Genomic DNA, 17,950 nt, shown 5'->3' on the forward strand with positions numbered 1-17,950 from the left:
TGAATGAAAGGATAAATAAATCATGGCTCAGAAAAAGCATTTGAGGCACCTGCTTTTCAGAGCCTCGTGTGTATCTGTGTGTGTGTGTGTGTTGATGGACCAGCGGAGCATCGCAACAAACATCAAAGCAGCTAGACAAAAGGGATTCACTCTTATATGTTCTCCCCTTCTTAGGGCTGTGTGTAAGGTTATAATGACAGTGGTCTGAAAGAGAGAGAGCAAGCGAGGGAGAGAGAGAGAGAGAAGGGAGGGAAGGAGGTAGTCGGTACGAGGCGCAGTGAGCGAGAGCCACAGTACACAGACGATGACGAGAGACACACAGTGAAGGTGAACGGAAGAATAAGGCACGAGGGATTGTGAACAAACAGAAAGAAAACGGCACATGCCGAGGGAACTGGAGACCCAGCGAGGCAGCTGAGTCCGGCTCACGATGAAAAGGATCCGCTGCGGACTGCAAGCAGGAGCTATGTGAATGGAAGAGACTGTAGATCTGTAGATAGCGGAGACAGAAGTGCAAGGGATGGTTGGGCTGCATGGGCTCTGTTGTTGGCATCGCTGCTGTCCTACTCTGCTGTTGCTACCCTTCCCCCTGCGCTCTGAACCCCTTCAACACACACAGATATGAGCTCCAAACACTCGTCTGACTGGATCCCTTACAGGTACATCTGTTTGTTGGTGAGAGAGTGAGCTTGTGTGTTTGGTTTTGAGAGGATAGGTGTCTTTGATAGGGGAAAGAGAATGATGAATGGATAATGAGTGGCTCGCTGACAGGGCTGCAAAAGGTGACAAAGGTGATTCTCTCGTCCTTGTCTGTACTCTCGTGTTTCTCGTGCTGCTAGTTGAGTGCTCAGAGCTAGTTTGTGAGTGTCCGGTTGTGTAGTTACTGCTGAGGTTTTGTTTATATCAGATGGTCTGACATCAAATTTATTACAGGGCTCAGCAATAAAGATGGCCCTCCCGGAGCCAGATGATGTAACTGTCACTGCTGCATTGTCACTATACCTTGTCTATGTTGATCTTGTTGGTTTTTTATGCTTTGAGAACTTTTAGAACTCTAGCAGGCTACAATAGATGAGATTTTGTTAAAGGGGTCATCGGATGCCCATTTTCCACAAGTTGAAGTCTATAACATACTTTGGTTAAAATTTCTCAATGGTAGTGTAAAAACACCCTTTTTACCCTGTCAAAATCAGCTCTGTTTTCAGCAAGCTGTTTTAGTCCATGTTGCTTTAAATGCTAATGAGCTCTGCTATCCCCGTCACTCTCTTCCGTGGGGTGAAAACAAACTTTGGTAATATTAAACAATGTATTTAAATTATATTTAAATTAGGGCTGTCAGTTTAAGGGTTAACTTAATTAATTAGTTATGAAAAAAATAACGCGATTAAAATATTTTAACGCAGTTAACGCAGTTAACGCACTGGCCCCGCCCCCAGACCTGTATGACGTCTTACACTTCATATAGTTGACTGTTGACAAATGATGCAGGACAACAACTCCATAAATGCAGTTATGGCTTAAAAATTCAAGATATTGGGGCAAAAAATGCCCATGTATGAGTTTTTGTCTCATATTTATATCATATGATATCACATCAGCAGCGAAAGCAATATCACACAAGTGCTGTTTTTGTCCCGAATATCACGAGTTTAAATGTGATGTTATACAACAGTTCAGTAAATAAGAAGTTAATATTGTGCGTTTTGTTCAATTTTGCCAACAAAAATATTACCTATAAAGCCACAGCAGAAGTGTTGTGTATCTACGAGCAACACAGCGGTGTTTAGCTTTTGAATGAATCTGCGTTTTGAACGAATCGGGTGAATCAATGAATCATAGAGAGCGCCGTTTACTGAATTCCTGAATGAATCAGAGTTTGAACGAATTGACTCATAAAGACATTTACCGCCACCTGCTGGTAGTTTTAGTTTCTTCTTTAGAGTATAATTTCATTTATTTAAAGGGGTCATCGGATGCTCATTTTGCACAAGTTGATATGATTCTTTAGGGTCTTAATGAAAAGTCTATAACATATTTTGGTTAAAATTTCTCAATGGTAGTGTAAAAAACACCCTTTTTACCCTGTCAAAATCAGCTCTGTTTTCAGCAAGCTGTTTTAGTCCATGTTGCTTTAAATGCAAATGAGCTCTGCTGACCCCGCCCCTCTCTTCCGTGGGATGACGAGCAGACTGTAAACTTCAGCCACGAAACTTGCTAACTAGCACATATTAGGAAAGGCGATTTGCAACTTCTTCTGTAGATGAAGCTATATCATGAATGATTCGAGCGAACATAAACGCATTTAGGCAGATCGGGGATCAGCGCATTCCCTTCAAAAACGAAAGTAACGTTAATCCTCTGCGTCTTCAGCGGCTCAGATGTTGGGAGTAAATGACGACTGCTATGTTCATTATTACATCCAACAACAAAACACCTCAATCGCTTAATCTAAAACATTCTTGTCTTCCCCTGCACCGGAGTCGACACAATGGCGGAAAGCTCACAGCTCACTAAGGGCAGGTCTAAGGTAAGACGGCCTTGTCAATCAAATATCGTGGGAGCGGCCTGAGCAGGTCATTCTGACAGGAATCTAAGAACAAACAGCCTGATTTGAGAAAGGGGATTTTAAAATAGGGATTTAAAAAAAAAACACTGGGTGGATTTTTATCATTATAGGATGGATGTGTACACACACTTCCAACACACATTTATGTTCAAACAACATGTGAAGTGAATTTTGCATCCGATGACCCCTTTAAGATCGTTAGAATAATTTGTGATTGTTTTTGAAGTATGAGTTTTGCACTACATTTATTCTGATTTATTTGGTAGTAATAAATGCTGCTGCATTTATTTGATCAATAATTATAACAAAGATTATTACAAATATTGTTGTAAATATTATTAAAACAAAAAAACTATATATTTTAATATATTTTAAAATAGATTATAGCTTATTCCTGTGATGGCAAAAACTGAACAGCAGTTACTCTGAAATCCTTCAGAATTAATGATTTCCTTCAGAACTCATTAAAGCTGTTCTGCTTAATATTTTTGTGGAAACCGTGGTACATTTTTTTCAGTTTCTCATTCTCAGTAAAACATATAAATATTTTGTAACATTATAAATATCTTTACTGTTTTTTGTAGTGTTTCTGAATAAAAGTATTACTTTCTTTTTAAAAATCTTACTGACCCCAACTTTTGAATGATAATGTAAATATATATTATGTTTTTTTAAAAATGTTTTGTTTGTTTGTTTATTTATTTTTGTGAAGCCAATAAAAGTCAAAAGTCAAAATCTTGAGCCTCACATATTGCAGATACAACTGCAGTTTGAATGTGTATTTGTATTTCCTGATGAATTTTTGCTGATTTGCTTTGTTACACTTCTTGTTAAAATGTGTGAAGTCAAATTTGACAAGTAATAGAGTTTTCCCCTAATATAACCCGGGCCCATGTCTCATTTATTTATTTTTTTTCCAGAATGCTCTGCATGTATTTTGCTTTATATTTTTAATAACTTGTAATTTACGTGTGGAGTGATCAGTGATTATCAGTGTAAATAAATCAAACGCATGGCTATATTATTATGTTTGCTGTTGAAGGCATGGCTGCTGCTGCCTCTCAGAGGAGCCTCATTGCCATAGCTGCACTGCCTCTGCTCTCTCATTGGCTCTTGGTTGCTATAAGTTACAAGCCCACTTTCCTCCACTCTTTCTTTGAAAGATTACATCAGGGAGCACTTGCCGCTTGTTGCAAAGAGCTAAAGGTACCGTTCGACCTACCCTGGAGGGTCTAAGACTGTCTCTATGGGAGTGTGTTTTGATTGTGAAGATCTGCCCTCTCCCACACCCCAGTTTCCTGTGTGTGAGGTCTGTAATTGTGACCTGAATGGATCTGAGAAATCTAGCGAGCTTTGGCAGTAGAGGAGCTCAAGGGAACCATAATGGAAAGAGAGGCATACATGAGTCATTTGTTTTAACTAAACCTGTAGAAAAGAAAATAATAAATTATATCTCTCACTTGTTTGTTGTAGTCAGTAGTAGCATTAAAAGGAGATAATTCTTCCATAATTTACTGTCAAAATCTCTAAGACTTTTTTTTTAATTTTATTATTATTTTTTTTTTTGGCAGAACAGAAAATAATATTTCAGTAACACTTTACTTAAAGCCTTTATGTATAATGCATTATAAAAGTAGTTTTAATTAATGATGCTTTGTAATGCACCTTATAATGCATTGTACAATCTCATGAATAATTGTAACCACAGTTAATATATAACACTTATCAATTCATTGTTACACTATGCATTTTAAATTCGGCTATAATTATTTACGACAAGATGTATCGTATTACATTATGAATAATTATAATGCATTATACCCTTTAATAACACTTTATAATGCATAAAGGCTTCCAGTACAGTGTTACCAATAGTTTCATTCAGTGAAAGCCATGCGGTCCAATGTTATCACTGGGGTGCAAATATCATCTTCAGTGTTCCACAGAAAATAGAAATTCTGTGGAACACAAATAGAAATTCATACAGCTCTGAAATTACACGAGGTTGTGAAAATAATGACATCATTTGCATTTTTGGGAGAATATGCCTAGGATCCTAGAGGCTTCAAGTAAAGTGTTACCAATAGTTTCATTCAGTGAAAGCCATGCGGTCCAATGTTATCACTGGGGTGCAAATATCATCTTCAGTGTTCCACAGAAAATAGAAATTCTGTGGAACACAAATAGAAATTCATACAGCTCTGAAATTACACGAGGTTGTGAAAATAATGACATCATTTGCATTTTTGGGAGAATATGCCTAGGATCCTAGTAATCACACATGTGCCTCTTGAGAAATGTTCACATCTCAAACCATTCTATAGTAATATATAAAACTGCATATGAAATATGCAATTAGTCAGTAATTTCATAATGAATATTTCTCATCACATTCCGAGATCAAATGATCTGAGATGAGATTATATCCACATCAATTGTATGGTTTTAATACACGAGTTTCACAATTTGAGTTGAATTACTGAAATAAATGAACTTTTCCATGACATTCTAATTTATTGAGATGCACCTGTACACCCAGGATGTCTCGGGGGTGAGTAAAACGCAGCCTAGTTTTCATTTTTGGGTGAACTAACCCTTTAAGGTCTATGAAAGTATTATTTTCCTATAATACTGATGACCCATATTTTTAGTATTTATTTAGATAGGAATTGGGCAGAGATTTGCCTTGCAAAAGGCTGATCTCATAGATAACACACTGCACTCTTGCATATTGTACCTTAGAGCTATGGTTGAACAGCTGAATTACTCATATGTGGCAATGATTTCCATCCAAAAAAGAAAGTAGGTCAATAATTAGAGAAGCAGCAGTAGGGTGATTTGCTATTAAGTGTCTTGCTTTCAGGCTGACTGGTAATGCAGCAAGATCTGGATCTCTGCCTTCCTGATGGTAGGCAATATTCTTATGTTTGACAGCCCCTACAGTACTAAAGGACTAGGGAAACAGAAAGCAGTGAGCACAGGCAGTAAATGTGTCCTTCCATCATGTATCCCTCAGTCAGCAGCGCCGTTGGGCCCTTCATAGCTTTTTTTCCTTGTGTGATGAGCATCTCCTCCCTTGCAGATGGGGCTTGCTATGAAAAATGTATTGAGCTTTGAGATCACGCTGGCGTATCTGAGGTTGCCTCAGCTGGACCTTCTGCATCACAAACACTAATTTCACAGCCTTGGCCAGCTTATTAGAGAGTCAGTGTGCTCTGGTAGGTCACAGACCCTACATGGACAAACACACACACACATACAGAGCTCACTGGGGGTTAAGGACCTTGTTATCCACAAACATGGAAAGATAAGTGCCATTGCCTGTTTTCCATTTGAACACTGTCATACTAGTGTGCACGTACATAAACGCATTCTGTTTTTTGCCCTGATCAGAATTTTGCCCTGATCAGTCAAATGTCCTCTAAAAAAGTAGTACATTCCAATGTTAAGCTTGGAAAAAAAGCTTAACATTGAGTTTATATCTCGCATTTCTGACTCTTTTTTTGTCTGAATTGAAAAAGTTGCAATCACCTTATTTTTTATTCTGTGGTGGAAACTGGATTTCATAATCTATGGATAGTTTCAAGTTTGCTTGTTTCCACTGTCAAAAATGTCCTTGGATACACTGAAAAAAATGTACAAATATTTCCAGAGCCTTGATCCATGTAGTGTTTCTGCTTTTCTGTTGTTGTCCTGTGACGCACTCAGTGAATTGCAGCAGATAGTTGTGAAAAGACAGAATCAAAATAAGAGTTTCATTGCAGGCGGAAAGAACTAAGAAACATGCGGAAAGATGTGGCGCTAAGAAAGAAAGACTTGCATAACTCTATAGAAATTCTTTAAAGCTATCTCAAAAGTGTGACTGACCTTCATTCTTGATCTGTGCAGTAGAGTAGTGTAAAGAAATACGCAATCATCCCTACTGCGTAAAGAAAAAAAAAAGTATTCTGTTATCACTCACTCTCAAAATCTTTTTTTCTCCATGCAATATAAAAGAAGCAGAAGAAAGGTGAACTTAATTTAAGATATATTCTCTAAAAACAGGGCTTGTCCGATGTCTTATGCAATTTTGCTTCTTTTTTAGACATTTTTGCTTTGTATTTTGTTTTGATGAATGAAAATTTGCAGGTAAAAGTACAGCATGCAAATCAGCAAATGTTATTTTCAGATTCCATTAAACACATACAGTTAAACACCCACATACATATACACACACACACACACACACACACACACACAATGACACACAAAGTGAATTGTCACTGTCATCAGTGAAGCTTGATGGTGAGGGAGAGAAATTGTACCGCACATTGCAGGCAGCTGTCAGAACATATCAATTTATCTCTCATTCCTTGTTGACCCTCATTATAACTGCTGTTTATGTCATTATCTGCCAATCTGATGGGAACTGACACCCTTGACTGCTAACATTAGGCACTTCGCTTTGTGCTTGTGTGCATTTATGTATTTTAGCTTTAGAAGGGAGTTCACGAATGTGTGCAAATAAGCATTGCTTTTTCTGTATCCTGAGGTTTGAGTAAGTGTGTGAGTTACCGAATAGGTGTCTGTATTTCTGAATGAGTGTGTGTTTGTGGGCTTGTATCTTCGTGCCCATGTGCATGTATGATAAAAATGGTGTCAGCGTTGGCAGTCCATAGAGAGTGAGATTTCTCAGGTTTAAATAGGAAAGTAGAGATTCTGAGTTCTTTGCAGCTAGGCACTGGAATATCCATCAGAGCGAGAGAGGGAGAAAGAGACACTAGTATAATCCTCCTGAAAAGACAAGCTTAGAGCAACATGAATTTCTGTGTTGGTCCAGGCTGGTTAGCACTGGTTTGGTTAGAAATATTTTGTAACTGTATGTCTGTCTTTCTGTCCGTTCATCTGTCTTTTAGAGCTGCACGATTAATCGTTAAAAGATCGCGATACTCATTGAAACATCGACACAATCTTATTCCTAAATGACAATAATTCAGCTATGTCTATTACACCTGTTTCACATTGCAAGTGACAGCATAGTGTGAGCAGCACGTATTTTGTTGCTGCTTATGTTAATGAAAGAGGTTTTTCCGTCACCCTTCCGATGTGAACAGTTATTCATTAATATAGGTAGAGACTAAATATGCACTGCTCACACTCTGCTGTTACTTGCGATGTGAAGCAGGCATTAAGGCAAAGACTTAGCTATCAACTGTAGGGTTAATATAGCAAACCTTTGATAGTAAGATCATCACAATGCATCATTCAAATTTGCACTTTGGTTAGAGCTGTTATAATGTATTTAAGGTGTTTATGTACCCGTTTATTGCGATTAAAACCGGCATACGGCACAAACATTTTAATATGATTGTTTGCTACGACGATGAGCTTAATCGCATTATTTTGATTGAAGTATTGCATTTACATGAGGTAAAGTTTATTATCTAATATTGACAAAATCCCATTGTAGTCGTATAATGAGGGTACATGTAAACTCACTCAGTGACTCCTTCATACAAATTATTTTTTTAAATAATTTCAACTGTGTATATATATATGAACATTCTGTCAAAACTATCTTTTTTGTTGTATTTATCGTTCTATCAATCAGCCTATCTATTGTTCTGTCTGTCATTTCATCTATTTGTCTAAATATTTATGAAAATGCGAGCATCTGATTAGCATGTTTGTTTATGTTTCATATTGTCATCAAGGAAATGAGTGAATGCCTGTGGTGTTGTGAACCTAAACTGCTGTAAATTTTTTTTAACGATTTTTTTTTTATTGTCTAATGACATCCAGAGATTATCCAAATCAACACGGATAGCAGAATTCTTGATTTCTTTACGGTGTTTGTAATTGTTTGTAATATCAATACTCTGACTGATTGTAAAATTAGTTCCTATCAAATGTTAAAACCAGCACCCTGGTTGTGCTTTACAGATTACAGAGCACAAATCCTTTTCCACACCACCCTTGATCTGTCACACTTCTTCTCTCCGCATGACCCACCACAGCCACAGAGGAAGCCCTCTATTGCCATTTAATTAACACAGCTTTCGGCTCTGCAATAACAGGTGGCAGAAATGCATGAGGAGGTCTGGAGTGAATGTGTCATAGCTGATTAAAGAGAACGAGAGGAGGGACAGGCAGAGCACAAAGGCCTCACCAAAGACCTCCCTCCTCACAGGACCTGAAAGAGCACAATGAGTCATAGGCATGATCAACACAGCAGCACTGTCTGATGCGTATATGCACTATTTATATACTGTTTTGCCCATATTTTAGGTTTAGTGACCAGTAAATAGAGAGCGATGGTTGTGATTTATTTATATGATAATATAGTTGCTTTTTCAATAATGCATGAGCTAAGATATGTTTAATACTGAAGACTTATGTCATATCCTACGCAGCAGAATTTTTAGTGAAGGACATGAACAGTAAGGAATTACATCTGTAAAGATCGCCTTTGCTTAAATCATTGATAGGTTATATTTTTCTTTTACTGTATGCTTCTCTTGGCACTGGACTATCTTTGTATACACAAAAGGACCAATAGTAAGTTTGAATCGTATCTCTGTTGGCGCAACTCTCGCTGTGGCACATCTTTTTTGTGAGATTTCCCCATTAATCTTGTTTTGTCCTCTTGCAGCACCTTGGATGATGAGGGCACGAACCTGCGACAACAGAAGCTGGACAGACAGGTGAGTCTTCCTTTGGTTTCTTTTCAGCACTGTGTACAGAGGGTTCTGCTCAAAGGAAATGGGATAAATCAAATAGAATGAACAAAAGAAAAAACAGGCAGAAACAGAGCAATGAGAGAGAAACCATTCATTGAGGAGTCACATCACGGAAACATATTCTCAAGACAGTTTAAAGAAAATGCCTTTGATAAGATTCCATATGCCAGCAGTCCCTTTGCCTTACGTTATGAGCTGTTACTTCAATAGACTTGTATGGAAGCAGATTAGATTAATTCACGCAAAAGACACGATGCACACATGCGTATCCCAATTCACATGCACGAAAAAATATATATTTATTCACAAAAACCAATTCACGTGCACAAAATAAGTATATACATTCATAAAATACACTTCACAAATGCAAAACACAATTCACAGATGTACAACTGTGTACAAAATTTTTGATTATTTAAAATTCACGCAATTCACATGCACGAAACCCAATTCACGTGCACGAAATAAGAATAAATATTCATAAAATACATTTCACAACTGCAAAACCCAATTCACAGATGTACAAATATATAAAAAAAATTTGAATGCTTAAAATTCACGAGTTCATCATGGACTGTGAATGTGTGAATCGCCTTGGATTTGTGTGAGTATTTTTGAGACTTTCCTGGTAGCAAACTCCTCCCACGCGGGACACTCGTACTCTTTAGCCAATCAGATTTGTGCCTGCCGATCGACCAATCATAACCCGCTGTTGGCCTGCCTACCTGGATGTTACGTCATCAGCGCGAGACCACAGTTCAAGTCACGGTTCAGCAGAGTAGAGGTTTGTGCAGTTGATTGTTTCATTTCAGTTAACTAGCCTTGTGGTGTATTGTTTTATCTTTGCATGCTTACTTAAAACTTGGAAGTAAAATCGGTTGTTTAGACACACTCGTTAACATGACCAGTGTAAGCTCGCGTGTGCTGCGGCCCTCCCCAACTTTTTGAATGGGAGTTTGGTTAAATCCCCTAAAATAAGGTCCGTGGTTCACACAAGCTCAAGATACTTTCACGTTTTATTCTATAACATAAAACACACCAGTTACACCCCACTCGTGATTTCTTTAAACTGTTACGTTTCTTGAAAAAGACGGTTGCTAACAAGTTGCTAAATGGAACTACAGGCACTGTCTGAGACAGTAAACGTCATCACGCCAAACAGTTTATCAATTTACAGTATTATCCAATCGTAATGTATAATTTATAGTACAATTAATTGTAGAATAACCAATTAATAGTTTCCCGCATTTTATATTATTCAACAATGTTTTTTTTGCTTTGCCCCGAAATGCAACACAAGTCTTTGGATGGAAGATGCTCGTTTTATCGCTTTCCTACTGATGCGGAGACTCTGTAAACTCGGTAAACTCATTATTATTCCATGTAAACACCACATTTACCGGCTTAGTCGTGGTGAAAGTGAAACTTTAACAATGCATAGTGCTTAAAGCCACGTTAAAATTAAATGTTTACGGCTACATGAAGCTGTTACGAAGCATACTGAGAATTTTCTAGAAGCAAGGATAAAATAACATTTTGTGTACCCACCCTAACAAAACGAAAGCTGAAATGTGGTACTTTATTCACTAAAATAAGTTTAATCTTACCATATCCAAAAACTCGCTCACTCTGCTGTTATTTAATATAACAGCAGATATATTCAATAATTTTATTGAATAGTTCGTGGAGACACGTTTTTAATTAAAATATTCATATTAATCAAGGATTTATTAACTTTTAATGCACCTTATTTTGAAATGTACAGAAATACGTGCGTTCATATGTCCTTTAGTTATAATTATTTAATTTATTCATTATACTATTTATTTATTACTAATGTCTCATTTCAGTTTTAGTTTGGCTCTAGTTTTGTATTTATTCCAGTTTATATGAAAAGGATCATGTAGCGTGGATTAAAATTGAGTTAACTCCTTGGCTTGTTAACTCGTATACTTTTTCAAGAGATACAGATACATAAAGAGCAGGAAGCATAAGATAAAATGATAAAATAACTGAATAAAGTTTACTGAAGAGTCTTTGCTGCATTCCTTTTTATGATCAGTCTGTCTTTGTCTGAGATTTTTACATTACAACCCAACACAAGATTAAACATTAACAATGGTTAATCACAGTAATATGTGAAAAAATAAGTAAATGAATGTTGATTACATTAAGAAATGAATAAAGGTAAAGTACATAAAAGAGATAAAGATTAATGTGAAGGAAGAGGCCTGTAACTCATCCAGATGTTGTGCCAAAGTGTTTAAATCCTGAAAAATGCAAGGAAAACAATTAGTGTGTACGAATTAAACAATGCATCCTGTTGCACAAATGGTAAGTACAAACACTGTTATTCATACACGGAGTTCTCGTGAGGTCTATTCTTCTTTATATAAAGCTATGATGATGAGGGCAGGGTCAGCGCTAAGTGGGAGCTAAACATTGGCCACCCAGCGTTGCTGAACAAAAACTGGGCAATGAGCAGAATTCTTTCTTCATTTTGGCCAATATACGGGACATTGTGGCTAACACAAGACAGCTGCATTTTTGGCAACACTATCTGTATTCATAGCAGCCGCTGGCTTACACTGGTCATGTTAACGTGTCTAAACGACCGATTTTACTTCCAAGTTTTAAGCATGCAAAGATAAAACAATACACATTTACAAGGCTAGTTATCTGAAATGAAACGATCAACTGCACAAACCTCTGCCATGACTTGAACCGTGGTCTCGCGCTGATGACGTAACATCCAGGTAGGCACACCCACAGCGGGTTATGATTGGTCGATCGACAGGCTCAAATCTGATTGGCTAAAGAGTATGAGTGTCCCGAGTGGGAGGAGTTCGCTGCCAGGAAAGTCAAGATGGTCCTCACTGCAGAACACAAGATCCAGGGGGCATGGTTGGATCCAGATCCAACTCCTCCCACCTTACATATACCTAAACCTACCCGTCTCCACCCCCTGATCCCTAAACCCACCCATCTCCACCCCTAAACCTACCAATCGCCGTGGATCCAACCACGCCCCGTGGATCTTGTGTTCTGCAGTGAGGGGCTACTGGGAAAGTCTCAAAAATACACACACAAATCCAAGGCGATTCACACATTCACAGTCCATGATGAAGTCGTGAATTTTAAATAATCAAAAATTTTGTACACAGTTGTACATCTGTGAATTGTGTTTTGCATTTGTGAAGTGTATTTTATGAATGTATATACTTATTTTGTGCACGTGAATTGGTTTTTGTGAATAAATATATATTTTTTCGTGCATGTGAATTGGGATACGCATGTGTGCATCGTGTCTTTTGTGTGAATTATTATTGAGTTAATTTGCTTCCATAGACTTGCCCCAGATAGCTTTGAAAACGTATGCCAAGATTGATACTTTCTGTTAGCCAGACTCGTTCCTCTGTGGTCTTCATTAGTCTTGTGGTTTGCATTGGATATGCTGATAATCCTTTGTTATTATTGTATTCCGCATTAGACTCTAAGAACAACAGATGGGTTCCATGGAAACACTCACAAAGTTTTGGGCAGTCCATGTTAGTTAATCTGTGAGGTAGTTATTCTTTGCCACAAGCATGTAATTTTTCACAAATTTCTTTAGAAATATTTTTAGACAAAATGTGACAAGGCATGATGTACATAATAATAAGGTACCATGTACAGAGAGTTGTAAATTAAACTCTGACCAGAGCCAGTGCGAAACACCCTGAAGGGATTTATTTTGCAATAATGACTGGCTGTTTGTACATTAATCCTGCTCATTATTATACACCTATACAGCTATTTAGCAAAAAATAAAAAAATACTTGGACATACAATTTTCGTTAAAGTTGAAAGTACTGTAATATCTAGATTAGTTTGAATAATAAGAAAAATAGTCCATTACAACATACGGTAGAAAGCCTAGCAACAAGACACTGCACACTGCAACAATACTACAATCATTTTTTTATTATTAATGATCTTAATTATTATTATTAAGCTTTGTATAGACTAGTTAACATATTTAGCTGCAGTGCCTTCCACTATGTCTCACATTAGTTTGTTGTTTTTCTGGCCAAAGCTATGTTTTTTTTGTTAGCTGAGTTTTATTCTTACTACATACACTACCTTTCAAAAGTTTGGGGTGAGTAAGATTTTAATGTTTTGAAAGACATCTCTTTTTTGATTTATATCAAAAGTAATAATTCTAATATGCTGATTTGGTGCTCAAGAAACATTTACTGTCATTTCCAATGTTTAAAACAATTTTTTTTTAAAGTGAGGGTAGATAGCCTTTCAGGCAGCCCCGTTGTGCTACAGGTGTCCCGAGTTTGAATCCTGACACGAGGACCTTTCTCGATCCCACCCCTATCTCTCTCCCACTTTGCTTCCTGTCAGTACTGATCTGTCCTATCATAATAAAGGCAAAAATGCCAAAAATAAATCTTGACCTTTTTTTAGGATTTTTGGATGAGTAGAAAGTTCAAAAGAACAGCACTTATTTGAAATATATACTGTAAAAAATTTTAACGGTTTGAATGCCTTTACTGTCACTTGATCAGTTTAATGCATTCTTGCTATATAAAAGTATTAATTTATAAAAAATCTTGCTGAGTCCAAATTCTGAATGGTAATGTGTACATATATTGATATTATTACGGATGTCCTTCTGAGTAATTTTACAGTCAGTAGCTAGCCGTTTTTTAGCCAGAAACTGAATTTCATAATTTAACATGAGGTGTAGTTCATAATTTAACATGATTCGAAATCAATCTTGAAAACTTGTGACATCCAGTGGAATACTTGCAACCAGCAGTATCAAGATCAAGGTGTCAGGGTTATTCACACAGATTTGGTTGGTTTATTCTCAAATTTCAGACCGATATAAAAAGATTCAGTGACGCATTCTCAAAGTATGAGAACTACAGAGCTGGGACAGATTTAGGGTGTTAGAGGAGACAGAAAGAGCATCCGCCTCAATGTTGAAGCCTTTTTTCAGAAAAATACTGACAGCTCAGAAATTTTAGTCTGTCAAAGACCTTCCTCTCTTCACCTGTCCAAAATGTCTAGAGGTGGGCTGTAGATGGGAGATAGGATTTTAATGAGCTGCAAACATTAGGAACGCAAGCCTCCATGTTCCTCGCCTCTGCAGTGAGGGAGTTTGGAGGATATCTCCTCGAGGGTGCTTTGCATCTGTTTGTCTGCTGTTGTGCTGTAAACACCAGTGGTTCCTACAGCTGGATAGGGAGACAAGCATAATTTGCTCCAAATCTTGACTCAAGCCAATAGGTTTAGCCCACAGTGCTCAGCTGCTCTTTAATGAACCTCCCACACTCTTCACAAGACCATGAGACCAAATTACCATGTTTATTGCCTGTCTGCTTTGCATAATAACCTTGAAGGTGCCGAGTCTGAAACTGTTGAGCATCACCTTAGCCAGCCTCTTTGTGCTCTCTATGGCCTCAGCAGTCTTTGACCACTGCATTTCAATTAATTTTATGGTGCTGCATGAGCGCGTATTCCGAACGATCTGTTTCGATGATACTGAAAATGTTATGGCTTATTTGGCAGAGCTGTTTAGCATCAGCTCTGAGAACAGAGGAGAGCACAGACGGCGAACGTGTTTAGGCAATGTGTTCGCAGATAAACAACTTTTTATTAGAACATCAATATGGAGATCTGTGCACGCTGCACAAAGGCATGTTTCCCCAAGCAACAAGGTACCGCCAATAGAACGAGCTTTGTATAGAAACCCCTGAGGGAGATGCAATCATGTTGGAACATGAAACATTATTAAAAACACATGAATTCATTGTCTATGTAAGGATGACAAATTTTAGAGCCAAACCAAATCACAGGGTGTGTCAAATCAAAGGATTTGAACTCTTTTGTTTTAATTATATCTCTGTGCTATTGTGAAAAGAAGGACTGTGTATTGACACAGATTGCACAAATCTATTTGATTCCGATTCACAACCTCTTGATTTGATTCTGATTTCCGTCCATTTTTCTTAATGAAAACAATCTCTCTCATTGCTGTGCTTTACTATAATATTAAAGGTTAAAAGTTAAGATGTTTATTTTTAGTTAAAACACTCCAATAAAACGAGTTGTTCAATCATTTAAAGTGCATATAATCCAGTTTTATATAAACATTTTAAATGATATAATTGTTTCAACATTCTACAATGTACATTTAAGCTCATTTTCATGACAGTTTTATTCAGACATAGCTATACTGTAAAGTATTTTTACAAAGTTGCAAATAAAACAATTATTTGAGTACATTTTATAATACTATTTCAGTCTTATTACTTCAAAATTTCATGTTTAATTCATATTTAATATTACTTTTATTGTGTTTTATTGTGTATTCCAGAAACTGAATTTCATAATTTAACATGAGGTGTAGTTCATAATTTAACATGATTCGAAATCAATCTTGAAAACTTGTGACATCCAGTGGAATACTTGCAACCAGCAGTATCAAGATCAAGGTGTCAGGGTTATTCACACAGATTTGGTTGGTTTATTCTCAAATTTCAGACCGATATAAAAAGATTCAGTGACGCATTCTCAAAGTATGAGAACTACAGAGCTGGGACAGATTTAGGGTGTTAGAGGAGACAGAAAGAGCATCCGCCTCAATGTTGAAGCTTTTTTTCAGAAAAATACTGACAGCTCAGAAATTTTAGTCTGTCAAAGACCTTCCTCTCTTCACCTGTCCAAAATGTCTAGAGGTGGGCTGTAGATGGGAGATAGGATTTTAATGAGCTGCAAACATTAGGAACGCAAGCCTCCATGTTCCTCGCCTCTGCAGTGAGGGAGTTTGGAGGATATCTCCTCGAGGGTGCTTTGCATCTGTTTGTCTGCTGTTGTGCTGTAAACACCAGTGGTTCCTACAGCTGGATAGGGAGACAAGCATAATTTGCTCCAAATCTTGACTCAAGCCAATAGGTTTAGCCCACAGTGCTCAGCTGCTCTTTAATGAACCTCCCACACTCTTCACAAGACCATGAGACCAAATTACCATGTTTATTGCCTGTCTGCTTTGCATAATAACCTTGAAGGTGCCGAGTCTGAAACTGTTGAGCATCACCTTAGCCAGCCTCTTTGTGCTCTCTATGGCCTCAGCAGTCTTTGACCACTGCATTTCAATTAATTTTATGGTGCTGCATGAGCGCGTATTCCGAACGATCTGTTTCGATGATACTGAAAATGTTATGGCTTATTTGGCAGAGCTGTTTAGCATCAGCTCTGAGAACAGAGGAGAGCACAGACGGCGAACGTGTTTAGGCAATGTGTTCGCAGATAAACAACTTTTTATTAGAACATCAATATGGAGATCTGTGCACGCTGCACAAAGGCATGTTTCCCCAAGCAACAAGGTACCGCCAATAGAACGAGCTTTGTATAGAAACCCCTGAGGGAGATGCAATCATGTTGGAACATGAAACATTATTAAAAACACATGAATTCATTGTCTATGTAAGGATGACAAATTTTAGAGCCAAACCAAATCACAGGGTGTGTCAAATCAAAGGATTTGAACTCTTTTGTTTTAATTATATCTCTGTGCTATTGTGAAAAGAAGGACTGTGTATTGACACAGATTGCACAAATCTATTTGATTCCGATTCACAACCTCTTGATTTGATTCTGATTTCCGTCCATTTTTCTTAATGAAAACAATCTCTCTCATTGCTGTGCTTTACTATAATATTAAAGGTTAAAAGTTAAGATGTTTATTTTTAGTTAAAACACTCCAATAAAACGAGTTGTTCAATCATTTAAAGTGCATATAATCCAGTTTTATATAAACATTTTAAATGATATAATTGTTTCAACATTCTACAATGTACATTTAAGCTCATTTTCATGACAGTTTTATTCAGACATAGCTATACTGTAAAGTATTTTTACAAAGTTGCAAATAAAACAATTATTTGAGTACATTTTATAATACTATTTCAGTCTTATTACTTCAAAATTTCATGTTTAATTCATATTTAATATTACTTTTATTGTGTTTTATTGTGTATTTATTAATATTCACATTACTGTGAATTTCTGAGTGAAATGTGTTTCTACACTGATTTTTTCAGTGAACAATAAATCAGATATTACTAACAAGTAAAAATCAAAATAAGTTTTAATGCAGTGTTTTTATTTATCAAACTTCTCTCTCTAGTTATTTCTTATTAGTTATTTCTATTGTATTTTTTTCTAGTTCAGTAAAGAGCATTAGACATTGAATAGCTTTCCTAAAGTTAAAACCATTTGAAGAGTTTGGTTCCAAAACGCTATAAATCCATTTTGATTAAAGCCTCTGAACTTGGTCAGTAATCTTATATACAGGCACTGGACTAAAAATAGTCCAGTTTATAGTCCAGTGAGCACAACTGTGCTTAAGTTCAATTGTGCTTTGTTGACTAGTGCTATAGCCTATACACTGTATTAACAAAAACATAAATGGCATTAATAAAAACACTTACACTGACAAGCTCCGCAATATCTCGTTCATAATCAAATGCGATTCATATGCGATTATGAACGCGATATTGCATAGCTTGTCAGTGATCTACGGCTCTGTGTATCCATCTGAAAGCACGTGATGGAGATTTACTATTAATCACAGAACCGGCTTTACTGACGAGATGCGCATGACAAT

General features: G+C 36.9%; 1 long non-coding RNA gene across 1 annotated transcript in view; it reads left to right on the forward strand.

Annotated features, from left to right (window-relative positions):
• Positions 1-295: 295 nt before the first annotated feature.
• LOC107674445 (uncharacterized) overlaps positions 296-17,950 on the forward strand; it is a 22,170-nt gene continuing 4,515 nt past the window's right edge. The window contains exons 1-2 of the long non-coding RNA XR_001632506.1: positions 296-659; positions 9,198-9,249. This is a non-coding gene — a long non-coding RNA (uncharacterized LOC107674445). The remainder of the gene's footprint in view (positions 660-9,197; positions 9,250-17,950) is intronic.

This window comes from Sinocyclocheilus anshuiensis, unplaced genomic scaffold (assembly GCF_001515605.1).
Source record: "Sinocyclocheilus anshuiensis isolate Anshui unplaced genomic scaffold, SAMN03320099.WGS_v1.1 scaffold1037, whole genome shotgun sequence".
Classification (NCBI taxonomy): Eukaryota; Metazoa; Chordata; class Actinopteri; order Cypriniformes; family Cyprinidae; genus Sinocyclocheilus; species Sinocyclocheilus anshuiensis.